The sequence below is a fragment of the Emys orbicularis genome, chromosome 2 (genome assembly GCF_028017835.1).
Source record: "Emys orbicularis isolate rEmyOrb1 chromosome 2, rEmyOrb1.hap1, whole genome shotgun sequence".
Taxonomy (NCBI): Eukaryota; Metazoa; Chordata; order Testudines; family Emydidae; genus Emys; species Emys orbicularis.
Genome location: NC_088684.1, coordinates 96089463 through 96103273, shown reverse-complemented (window position 1 = coordinate 96103273; position 13811 = coordinate 96089463).

Here is a 13811-nt window from a genome sequence, read left to right as displayed (position 1 = left end):
GGATTTAGGTCTATATTTGTTATATTGTTCTTTGTAGTAAAAAGAGAGCCTGACAGAGGTCTGGTATGAGGCCTGAACTAAAGTAGTAGTCAAGCCTTGCTAATAAAAAACACAGTTAGCAAGAGACAAGGTGTGAACAAGCTCACAGAATCTGGCAAGAATAGAGAGAAGTGCTAGGCACAGGACACTCAAGTAATCACATTCCAGAAGGTGGTACCAGAACACCCTCATACCAAGTTGGTACAAATACATTCCCTAAAGATAACAGGAACATGCTGACCTCTCTTAATGATAAAGTCAGGATGACTGTGTGATGGATAAAGATGTTTTGATCGAACCACCTCAGAGGGTGGTAACTAACCACGTCAGAGGGGCAATGTGTAGCTTTTTCGTACGGGTATATAAAATGGAGTCTATGTCTTTGAGCCCAGGGGAGAATGGAAAGTGCCGTCATTTACTGAGCTCTGTCCATTGTCACAGGCATACATGTATTAAGTGTACTTGTAGCAAGTATAAGGCACTAATACTGTGCTTCATAGACGACAAAACTGACCGAGTTCATTGGCCAGTTCGATCGAAGGCTACTGTACAGGTGATCTGGCCAGAACCCATGCAGCACACAGAGAGAACACACATGCAGCCAACTTCTAATAACACACTTATATCTCTAATAAAATTAATGTTCCGCTTCTCTGAATCTCTGAAGAAAAAGAGATTGAACAAGTTTAAAAAATATCTCTGATTTCAAAAGCAGCTGTGGTGCACCTTAAAACAAGCAGTGAGACACAATGGGAAAGGGATTTCTGGGCAATTAGAACATCCCTGGAATAAAGCCAAAGAGAGAGGCACTACCCACAGTGTTTCTTATTGCTATTAGAACATCACTGCCTGCTAGTCAGTGTTAATTATGTTTAGTATTTTTAAGGTATCTCATAATTTGAATCTTTATTGAATGAAGAATCTAAGTTCCCCCACCCGAGGGGAATGAATCCTCCAAAAAAAAAAAAAAAGTGATGTTGAATGACATCAAGAGATGTAAGGCGGAGAAGAGAGATCCCTAGTGATCTTTCATCTTATTATTAAATCCCATTGCCAGTTTACCAGGAAATCATGCCTACACTCCTATCCAAATAACTGTGATGGAACAAGGCAGTGTGCTTCCAGGTGATTTTCTTAAACTGCACATGCTTCATTTTATTTAGCACTTTTAAAACTTATCTGCTTTGCTAATCAGTGCTAAGCTCCACAGATATCAATCAGATGTGGACCCAGGGCTAAATGTATAGTCCCTGTAAAAATACAGTGTGAGTAGCAATTTGAAGCCTGTTTTATCTCTTACCATTGCTAAAACTCCTGTAAATGGCTCAATAGCACCATCACTTCCATAATTCAAGAATGTCGTCTATCTCTCCATCTTTCTGTACAGCTCTAGGCTCCTGATGTTTTCTTGAAGTCCCATGATATCAACATTACTCCACAATCTAACTTTATAATTGCTGACAATCTTTCTTTAGTTGGTTGAACCGCAAACCTGAGTCCCTCATCTCCTTTCACTAATTGAAAGGAGTTAGCTTTTTAAAAGGGAAAAATAATTGGAAGGAATCCAAGGTTTCACTTCTAACCAAATTTTATTTCATAACGTTTGTTTTTTTTCTGATGTGGAAAATAAATGGCATTAAATATTTGGGGGCTACATTCCTTGCAAACCAACAGACACTTTCACTACCACATTTGTATGTTAGAGGAGACTTGGGGAAAATCCCCCGAGATATGTGGGACTGACTTTCCTTTCAGACAGTTATTTTATTTTTATGGACAGGGAAATTCCCGCATCCCCTTGCACTATTTATTCCCTGGTGCTAAATGCTGAATTGCCTTCCTAACCAGTGAATATATTTTTCTTGCTTCTACACATATTTTCCCCTGTGGTTTGCATTATCATTTATTAAATAGATTACACATGCTATTAAAAGCTGAAAACTGAGCTATCATTAAGACCTTGCTTTCCATACCACCCTGTCCCGTCCCCGCCCCCCCCCCCTCCCCCCCCGCCGCCATGAATTTGAGAAATAAATCACAGCTGCAGCATTTCATGTAGCCATTCCCTGTCCAAAAAAAAAAGCACACTGTCATGTGTCTGTGCCTTTATTTTTAAAAAGTATACATTTTAGAGAAAGCACAACCCCCTTCTCCCCCATTCCCCACCAAAAAAGTTAAGATTTGGGGAGAAAAATGAAATAGTTTGTTAGAAAACTGCTGGGTTTTTTTGTTTTGTTTTTTTAATATTGCTGTGGTGCCTTAGGGAGTGGCAGTTTAAGTGCTTTATGCCTCCACTCTCCTTAAATGCCAGCTTATCTGGTGAGACTACATCTCCCATGAGGCCAGGCCCAAGTGTGCATCATGTGAGTTATAGTTTGGGTTCCTCATTCCCATTCTCCTCAATGGGCTGGAATCCTCAGCCTGACTATCTCTCCAATGATGTACTGGGGCCATGCGACTCAGTCATAACATACAGCCTCCCCTCACACAGAGGGAAAACTATGCATCATGGGAGTGTAGTTCAGGTAGGGAGTCCAATCCATATTGGAAAATGGGAACATGAGGCTTCCATTTACAATTCCCATGAGACACCATAGCTGTATTTCAGAATATTTTTTTGTAGGTTTGGTGTATTCATGTTTTCAATAAAAAATTTCCAAGGAGAGCACACACTTTTCAACAAAACAATCTGTGTGTTTTCACAAAAATAAATAAAGAAATAAAATCATTTGTTTGTAAAAGTTTCAACAGACAATTTTCTACCAGCCCTAGGGAATGGCCAGAAGCCTCTTAAATGTCAGCTATTTAAACAACCTGTTATTTGAAACAGAAAAAACTTCAGCTAGATTTAAAAAAAATCCATGTTTGTACCTGCAACATAATAATTTTGTATGTTTTACATTCCAAAAAACAATTCTCTAGCGATAAGTACCCCATCAGCTCTTGTATGCTACATGGAGCCTGTGTGGGAGCATTGTCAGTAATATGTAAATCATTAGGGAAGCTGAAGTCTGAAAGAGAGGAGTATATATCAACATGGAAGGTAGACATTGTTAAAATGAGCTTTCCTGCAAGAGAGAGAATGTATGTATCATAAATAAGCTGCTTCACCTCCAGCTTGTTCTGGGTAAAACTAACCCTTGTGCAGAGGGCTAGCACGAGAGCTATAGCCAGAGGTGAAAGTAAGCTGGTCCGGTCTGGTATGGCCTACCGGCAAGATCCGGTACACAACCAACCGTACCAGCAGGGGGCAGCTTCCCCAGGCCAGCGATTTAAAGGGCCTGGGGCTCCTGGCAGTGGGCGGAGCCCCAGGCCCTTTAACTCAGAGCCAGAGCCCCGCTGCCGGAGCCCCAGGGTAGGGGTAGTGGCAGCGGTTGGGAGCCCCAGGGCTACGGTGGTGATTTAAAGGGTCTGGGGCTCCCAGCATCCACTACTGCAGCCGGAGCCCCAGGACCTTTAAATCTGGATTTAAAGGGCCCGGGAATTAAGGCCCCACCCCCCTGCTCAGGACTCCGGCCTTGCATACCCTGGCTCAAGCTCACTGGCTAAAGCTCACTGAAGCCCTCAAAAGAGAATTTAAGTGGTGCATAGCTCTTTTGCTGATAAGAAACTCAAAATATTATCCAGAATGTTCCCTAATTATTCTGAATATTCTGACAAATGTTGGCAGGGACATAGTCAGACTGTCCAAAAATAGCATTATGGTAGGTTGTGATAAAAACAGATTCAAAAACTTGTTCTTTGGATTTACAGGTCTCCTTATCAGTACTTTTTCCCATTGTTCAGGACCTTCTGGAGTTGGTGTGCAAACTAGACAATTGTAGAAGGTTTGCTTTATTCTAGGAAGGGAGAAATTCTTCCAAAGTAGGGGAAATAGCAATTACATAATATCATGATGGGTTGATCTCTTTTTTTAATAAGAAAACAGTCTGACAACCCTGAATTTTTATAACTCAGAAATAAGCAAGCATGGTTCACTCAGATTTATTTGCAACTGTTGATATGTCACAATGAATAACCCTATTTTAAAAATAAAGATTGCTAGAACAGTTACATATGCCATTACCTGAAAAGGTATTTAATGATTTGGGGGCATGAGAAAGAGAGCTTGTTAGTGACTGACTTTTTAAAATTATTAGTACAGTGGGTGCCCTTTATGCTTCTGCTGGTTTTAATAGTTATTCTTTTGTACTGGTTTATATTTGTGTGTATGCAAATAACTCTCAAACCTATAGAAATAACTCAAGTACAAACACTGGAATCACCTATTTTGAAAATAAAATAAAATGGTTGTGATATAAAACAGTAGAAAACATTCATTTACACGAATGGTGTAGTTTGTAGGATCACGTGGTTGGGGATGGAGAGACTTCATAGGTTGAGAAACAGAAATATATACGAAAGGAATATGCAGCATAAACTCTAACTAGAAATAGTGCTTTTCCCTTCTGTAAACCTTTTACAATGAATACATTAAAAAAAAAATCAGCATATAATTAAAATTTTCCCTCATAAAATACACAAATAGTAAACATGTTCCTATTTATCCACCAGATCTAGTCCTGAAAAGATTAATCAGGTTTTACTCATTCCTGACTGCAGCAAAAATCCTGTATTTCAGATCAAGGACACAGTAAATCCTGGATCAGGACTGTTATGAATTTTTAAATCGCTTTCTGTGAGGAAAATATACCCTACATATTAGCATTAACAATAAATTATTAGAAGTCTTGTAAATCAAAAACTTGCTGGTGTTAATGGTCCCAATTACAATTTATGCCATCAACCTTTTATCCTCTGCCAAGGTATATGGTGGACAGTCAAGTTGTACAGATACTTTGGTAGTGAAACTATCTTCTTTGTAATCTATCCTCTGTGTCTATCTTGAATGTAGTGGTCAACTTAAGTCAGTATTCCTGGTAAGCTTTTTCTGTTACAAATATTAATTCCATAGTAGTAGTAAAAATACACTTTCCAGAAAAATATCTTTAAGGCACAGGCCACGTGTGCTGATAACATTTTGGAAGTTGGGCATCTTCATCATAGCTCTCTTCAGAGAACTGTGCTACATTTTAACCTGATAGATTTTTTTTTCAAATATATTCAGCTTAAATAAAATATCTAATGGTAAACAAACACTTTTAAACAGAGTAAATAAAATTGTCTGAAATCACTGATATGGTTAATGACTAAATACACTTCCATGGAGCTGAAAATATTTTGATTTACCATTGTGAATTTTGAGTTCAGGAAACTTGATACCCATTTCAATATTTTCAGAAAGTTCCCTTATGTTGGTGTTGCATTTTCTAGAGTTTCAAGGTTTTTTTTGTTTGTTGTCATGATTTGGTTTTATTCCAGGAATATATAGGGTTCGAGGTGAGATACTTCTTTAAATAAATAACGATAGCTATTCATTTATCTGTTCTTTCATGTTATAACTCTTGTGGAATTTCAAACATGGATGGTAGCTTGAACCTTAGTTACCTTTTTACCTTTTTCAAGTGTGGCTTTCATTTAAGTGTCTACCAATCACAAATACTGCAATATCATAGGTGACTAGAGGTGGGCTTTAAAAATAGTATCTTGCATCTAAGCATATTTTTAAGATGACATATCGGGACTTCAGCAGTCTGCATTTCAATGACGATGGCCATCCACCCACACAGCCACAAGGAACCTTTGTAGCATCTTGCCAAAATGAATGGATTGTATTAACTGACACTACCCAAGTACAGTCAAATGCTCTAAATTAGAGTGACATGAATTCTGGTAGGATGACTTTAGATGACTACAGAAAACAAATTAATACCCTAGAACTTCATAAGTTACAATATTGTAATCTGTAAAGAATGTGTCCTTGAAACAATATTACACTGGGGACAAAGAAAAACAATATCTGTTTCATTTTGAATCTTTAGAGGAATATACTTTAGAAGACTAATAGAACACAGAAGTGTTTAAGGAATCAATCTTCTCTTCAAACATATACTAAGAGCTCTGTAACCCATAACACTTTCTCCTTGATATCTGCTGTTGGAGTAGCAGCAGATGAATCCTATTACTCTTCTCCAGTGTGTGTTAGGGGCCAAGTGGGATATACGGACATTTAGAAGAAGGCTATGACCTACTTTAAAGGTGGACTTTCTGCTCCCTGCTATTAGAAACGCTATTTAGAACTACCAAGCAAAAAAGTCATTGCAAGGCCAATACCTATGTTAAATCCCAAATTACAGAGCACTTAACGTTTTGGAATTTTAAAAAAAGTCTTAACCCCTCTGTACCTGTGTAGTCTCTATGCCTCTGTAACACATTTTGTGTTCTCACAATACAAAACCTAAAACCATCTGGTTTCTGCTGCCTGTATTTCCACCCACCTTTATACTAGCTTTACCCTTTATTTTCAGTTCTACCCAGGATCCTGTTTTCCAGCCAACTATAAAATACTTTTATTGTTTTCTAAATTTTTGGCAACTCTACCTTCTCCCCTGCCCCATCTGTCCCTTTCCAGCTGCTCATTTCTACCCAGTGCCTGTTCTCAGCCAGCATTCAAAATGAATAAATATAAATTTAAAAACTATTTGCCAAGAAATCTACTAATGATCTTGATCCCACCTGCCCCCTCCATGCTCACCAGATGTCCAACACTGTAATGACCCCTGTTTTCTAGCTTACTCTAACAATTATTTAAAACACATTTTTTTTGTAATAAAAGTCTCTTCTTGAGCTCCACTAGTCTTATCTGCCCTCAAGGGCTATATTATGTATTTCCAAGGTAAGGGGACAGAAAGCATAGGAAACTCAGGGGTGATCCTCACTACATCCAGGGTACAGTATTTGAGATGATCCCCAGGGAGGCAGAGGGTGTGATCTTCAAACCTCTGGCTCCTGTGGATCAGACAGAGAAGGAAACTCCTACTTGCAAACAAGCTGTCCTCCATGTTGCTCTCCAGGGTCCTCTTCTCCATTGGCACCATGACTTCAGTTGTGTTTATAACCTACCAGTAGAATGGGCAATGAATTTGAATGTCTGGTGCACAGGATCATATTACCAGGCTTAAGGTTTCTATTTATCTATGCTGTCATTAGGACTATCAGCGACATCTAAAATATTTGGATTTGTTTTTTATTTCAAAGATTTTCTCCCCATCTCTCCTTGCTGTACTTGGGAAATAAAACCTCAAGTGAGATTCTAATTTATGAGTGCTCTTGTTTTCAAACCCAGCGTGTGTACTTTACTTATTTTTTTAAACCACTTTTATAGGAGGATTGCCATGTTTATACAGTGAAATGTTTATAGAACAAATAACTTTGCAAAGCAAAATCTTCTGAAACACAAATCTTGCTGAACTAAATCTTCCTACCAGAACACTCACTAGATTTAACAGTGAAGCCTAACACTGTGAAACTAGAGTGGTGCACAGTACATTTTCCTACAACAACAACAACAACGAAATTCCGTATGAAAAATGTGTCAGGGGGACAACATGGAAGTTGCAGATGGTTGGTACATTTGAAAACCATGAAATAGCTTGACTATGGATTTAGGAGCCTAACTTTAGGCCACAGGTTTGAAAATCTAGGCCTTTAGCTATTGTAAAAAGGGAATGCTATAAAAGTGTTGCTTCCCAAGAGAATCTCAGTATGAATGGGATATTCAGTGAAGTAGAGCTGCCACACTGCTTAGCTATCCAAGTCTTAAATAAAATAAAAGTGTATTTGACTGTAGAGAGCATTTTAAATATAGTATACAGAAGTGTAACAAACTTAGCAAACAATAAAATAACAGCAGCAAAGAGTCCTGTGGCACCTTATAGACTAACAGACGTATTGGAGCATGAGCTTTCGTGGGTGAATACCCACTTCGTCGGATGCAAAAGTGGGTATTCACCCAAGAAAGCTCATGCTCCAATACGTCTGTTAGTCTATAAGGTGCCACAGGACTCTTAGTCTGGATCTGTAAAAACAGCAAACAAGGCTACCCCTCTGATACTTAATAAAATAACACAAGACTGCGTTGAGCAAAAATAATATAACGTTCTTTTTTAAAAAAATCATTAAATCAGAGTACAAGAGTCCATTCCGTAGTCTACTCGCCACCTCTAATGTCTGATTCAAACTCCGTTGAAGTCAGTGAAGAAGGCTCCCTTAGTGTGTCAACCACTAGATATGGGTGAACCCTTTGGAACAAAATAATTGGTTCAAAATTTGGGGGGTAAAAATAACTTTTTTTTTTTTTTTGCTTCAGGTTCAGCTCTGAGCATATCCCTCCCTAAACATAACACAGTTCTTTCACTGTGGTTCTTTCACTGTGGTTCTTTCACTGCTCCCCACTCTACAACCCCTCTCTCTTCAGGGTGTTTTTTAGGATGTGGTGGGATTCCCTTGCTGCTGCTGTCTTAATTTTTTCACTACTTTGATTTTTTCCCTTGAGTCATGCCTCCAAGTTCAGCAAGTTGAATAGGGAATGAGGAATATCATGCCCTGAGCTTTTCCTGAAGGGCAAGCTCCAGAGCAGGGATCAGCAACCTTTGGCACGCAGCCAGCCAAGGTAAGCCCCCTGGCAGGCCAGGCCGGGTTGTTTACCTGCTGCATCTGTAGGTTTGGCCGATCACAGCTCCCACTGGCCACGGTTCGCCGCTTCAGGCCAATGGGGGCTGCAGGAAGCGGTGGCCAGCACATCCCTCGGTGGGCCACACGCCAAAGGTTGCAGATCCCTGCTCCAGGGTAACACCATGTCTAAACCAGGTCAGCTGCTTCAGGACAGAAGGATCTAAAGATGAACTTTTGGATACTTTTCCCAACTGATAGGGAATTTGAAAACCTTTCCTGATATAGCACTATTTATGAATAATGCAATTTCTGAGTCATTTCATGATTTTCAGGATAAGCTATAATAGAACTGGTTTGGGATCTTTCCAGGTTAGAAAACTAAAATTCACCATTAATGTATTTCTCTGCAGTGATCTTAGCCTATTTTCTAAGAATATGTTAAGAATGGCCATACTGGGTCAGACCAATGGTCTATCTAGCCCAGTATCTGGTCTTTCTACCAATGGTCAGTGCCAGATGCTTCAGAGGGAATGAATACAATCCCTGACTATTTTGGCTAACAGCCATTGATGAAGCTATCCTCCACAAACGTATCTAATTCTTTTTTGAACCCAGCAATACTTTTGGCCTTCATGTGTCATGTTGCTGGTGGCTCTGCTGCTATAATGTTTCTGGAGGTGCTTTACGGAGAAGGTTATTAGATTACCAGTCATCATCTGGAAAAAAATAATAGTGAAATAAAAGGTGGTTAGTTTTTAAAAACATTATATTAGAATTCATGCTGGAATAATGGCATTTCATTAATTATTTTTCTGGCAGTAATAAATTATGGCCAAATGAGAACAGTTGGTGCATCTTTGTTATTTGTATTATTGGATCTCATGAGAATAGCAATATAGAAAGTTGCTGTAATGGCTATTTACATTAATATATGGATAATGGATTTCTGCCAAGTAAGGTTTTTCATTTAGATGTCTAATTACTAGTTTCCTCAGCCATTCTAGAATGCTAATCCTTAGTATTAGCTGCCAAATGCTGAAGGTCTTTTGTGTATTGGACAAACAAATCAGATTTAATATCGTCAGTGAAATGATGCAAGCAATTTTCTCTTTTATGAAGGGTAGTTAGTGATACCATCAAGACACATAGACACAATGTCTCTAGCTAGAAATATTTGATTTCAAGGATGTCAGAAATCTTAACTCATTATAAAATACATCACTTGCTCACCAACATTAGCAACAGGATACAGACTTACAGTCCTGCACCTTTTGTCAGCATATTAAAGATGACAGCGTACATATGAGAATATTTTGGGGAAGTCCAAGGTCCCTTTGTAACAGCTCATAATGCTACTCATGTTAATATCACAGAACAGTGTGACAAAATTAAGTCTGACTTAGTAGTGAGTGTTCCATTCCATTTTCCAGGTCAGGGGCCAGATTTCTTGGGCTTACTCCTGAATAGGATGCTGATGCCAAGTTACTTGCATACTATAACCTGCCAATCAATTCCTGTGGTAGCAGTTGAGGTCATTCTGCAGCTAAAGGGCTGCAATCCAGGCTGTCAGAAGAGGTTTGGGCAAATACATTTTGGAAAAAGGAAACACGTTCGAAAAGAGAGCCTAAACACGGCAGGAATTATTGTTTGGAATCTTAGTATTCACAGGGTCTGAGTACAAGGTACAAACAATTCTGTCTCACTTGCTAGTGATTAACTGAGATAATGCTAAAATGTAAGCAATTTAGAAATAGTCTGGACGGTATCTATTCCAGATGTAGCATTCTCAATATAACATCTGAAAATACAGTTCTGAAACTGAGAAAGTTTGCAGATGACCCCAAAATTGGGGGAGAGGTAAATAATGAAGAGCATAGGTCACTGCTCTGAATTGCTTCATAAACTGGTGCAAGCAAAAAAAAAAAGACTTTTTAATGTGGTTAAATGTATACATCTAGAAACAAAGAATGCAGGCCAGTGGTGGGCAACCTGCGGCCCATGGGGTAATCTGATTGCAGGCCACGAGACATTTTGCTGATGACTGTCTGCAGGAATGGCCCCCCAAAGTTCCCAGTGGCTGCGGTTCACCATTCCCGGTCAATGGGAGCTGCGGGAAGCTGGCCGCCACTTCCCGCAGTTCCCATTGGCTGGGAATGGCAAACCATGGCCACTGGGAGCTGCGGGGGACCATGCCTGTGGATGATTAATGTCAGCAAAATGTCTCACGGCCTGCAATCAGGTTACCCTAATGGGCCACAGGTTGCCCACCACTGATGTAGGCCATACATATATGGGTGTCATGGTGGATAATCAGTTGAACATGAACTTCCAGTGTGGTGATGTGGCCAAAGAAACCAAATGCGATTCTGGGATGCATAAACAAGGGAATCTTGAGTTAGGAGTAGGGAGGTTATACTACCTCTATATTTGGCACTGGTGTGACCGCTTCTGGAATACTGTGGCCAGTTCTGACTCAAGGAGCCCAATCCATTTAGCTTAACAAAGGAAAGATAAGGGGTGATTTCATTACAGTCTATAAGTACCTATGTGGGAACAGATATTTAATAGTAGGCTCTTCAATCTAGCAGAGAAATGTATAACACAATCAAATGGCTGGAAGTTGAAGCTAGACAAATTCAGACTGGAAATTAAAAGTAAACTTTTATCCGTGAGTGTTTATTAACCATTCGAACAATTTTACCAGTGGTGGACTCTTCATCACTGACAATTTTGAAATCAAGCTTAGATGTTTATTTTCTAAAAGATATGCTCTAGGAATTATTTTGGGAAAGTTCTATGACCTGTGTTATATAGGAGGTCATAGAATCATAGACTTTAAGGTCAGAAGGGACCATTATGATCATCTAGTCTGACCTCCTGCACAACGCAGGCCACAGAATCTCACCCACCCACTCAAGTATCAAATCTGTGTCTGAGCCACTGACGTCCTCAAATCATGGTTTAAAGACTTCAAGATGCAGAGAATCTTCCAGCAAATGACCCATGTCCCATGCTGCAGAGGAAGGCGAAAAACCCCCAGGGCCTCTATCAATCTGCCCTGGAGGAAAATTCCTTCCCGACCCCAAATATGGCGATCAGCTAAACCCTGAGCATGTTGACGAGACTCACTAGCCAGACACCCAGGAAAGAATTCTCTGTAGTAACTCAGATCCCACCCCATTGTCGGAGAAAAACTGAGTTCTCACTCTTTTGATTGGGTGCAAACTGTCATGCATTGCAGTTCTTTTCTGACAGTTCCCTTTTCTGCTTCCACAACCCCCCCTTTTGTACTTTTAGTACAACAAACATTCTCAAACCTCTATTTGCATCAAGTCCTGGACCTCTGATTCTATATCAGGTGTTTCCAATTTAGCGGTTCTGATTGGATGTAATGACAATGCATGATTAGCATGAGTCAGGCTAACTGTAGGCCTGATAACGCGAGATTTGTAGAAGCGAGGAATGTGAGAGGCGGGTGAGATAGTACTGTGTGAGGAGTTATTGTGACCTGTGACCTTGTATAGATAAGGTGTAGAAGACCTTGGATAGATAAGGTATAGAAAATATTGCCTGTCGGTAGGAGTCAAAACAATTAAAGTAAAATACCAAGATGACATATGTATAACAAGATACAGCTGTCCCTCATTATTTTTGTAATGAAAGGTATAAATGCTTGTTGTAATTAGGTATCAGGGAGAGAGACCTGCTTGGCTCTCTCCCTCTGCACACTGTGAGAGTGAATAAAGCTTCTGACTTGCTGCACCCAATCAAAAGAGTGAGAACTCAGTTTTTCTCCGACAATTTGGGGGCTCGTCCGGGATGGCAACGCCCTCAGAGGCACCGGCAGTTACTACGGATCGTTCCCCTTCGAACCCCATGGCGCCACAATAGAGGTAAGAGACCTTTTGAAATCTCTATTGGGGTGTCGGAGGAGGACTGTCCGTGGAGCCGTCTGTCCCTGTTGGGCTCACGCCATCCGAACTTATTGACTGTGCAGCAAGGTCAGATGCTGAGCGGCGTAGGGGAAGTGTTTGCCGCCCCCTGTATGCATATGCAAGGTGCATAGGTTTGCACCTGTGTTGAGGGGTTTTTACTGCCTCAGCAGGAGGGGTTTTTACCGCCTCATAGTCCGGACAGAGGGGTTGTTTACCGCCTCAGGTGATGCATCGAGGTACTTGGGAATAGTACCTGAGGTACTTGGGATAGTACCTGGAGAAGGCCTTGGTGAATGTGTGGTGCTGTGTGAAGTGTGGTGCTGAGTGTGTGTGTGTGTGAGTATACCAGTGTGAATTGAGTGAATTGAGTGTTACCGGAAGACGCCCAGAGTACTCTGCGAAGTCTTTTGGCTCGTGACCAGAACTACTCTAACGCAAGCCCGGTAACTAGAGGATCTTTTAGGAGATCCGACCCACGGTACGCTAACTCGGCCTGGCATCGTCCGGCGAGGAGGCTGCCTGGGTCTAGGAGTGTGTGAACCCATCTTCCCTTCCCTTTTCCACTCCGTGTGAGCCACTGACAGTCTGACCATCTCACTGGATGCAACAGAGTAAGCGGCGCCGTCTCTCTGAGATTAGCCGACGCTCTTTGCTGAAGGGAGGTGTAGGAGGTCATGGTTACCCTCGTTAGTCACTCCTGTGTGAATACCCTGTAGGGAGAAATCCTTAGTTTATTAGCCGCTAGCGCGGACAGGGCATCCTCCTCCCTGTGTGTGTGATTGGAAAATGGGTGGGGGACAGTCTAAGGATTCCCTCTCACCCCCTAAGGGTACCCCAGCTTATTTTATGTACGTACATTATGGTCCATCAACCTGCAGGTATTTAGATAGTTGGAATCTTTACACGCGTGAAAATCCATCTAAACAATGCCCACTAGAAGGTACCTTCGATTTAGATAAACTTAAATATCTCAAAGAAACCCTAACTTCACCAAAAGCCTCTGATAAGCAGTGGGCGCAATTTGTCTGTTGGTGGGAGGAAGCTACAAAGAGACTCCACGAGTCTCGGGTGCGGAGTCTAAAGGACTCCCAGGAAAAGTTAAGACACCAAGTATATAATTTACAACTTAAATGTAAAGCATCAGACAGTCTTTCTGCTCCAGTAATTCCTTCTGCTCCAGTGATTCCTTCTGCTCCTCTTTATCCCCAATTAGTTAAACCTGAGAGTGAGGAGGAAACTGCTGAGGACATTGTAGATTTTTTCAGTAACGTTCAGCAGCAGCAG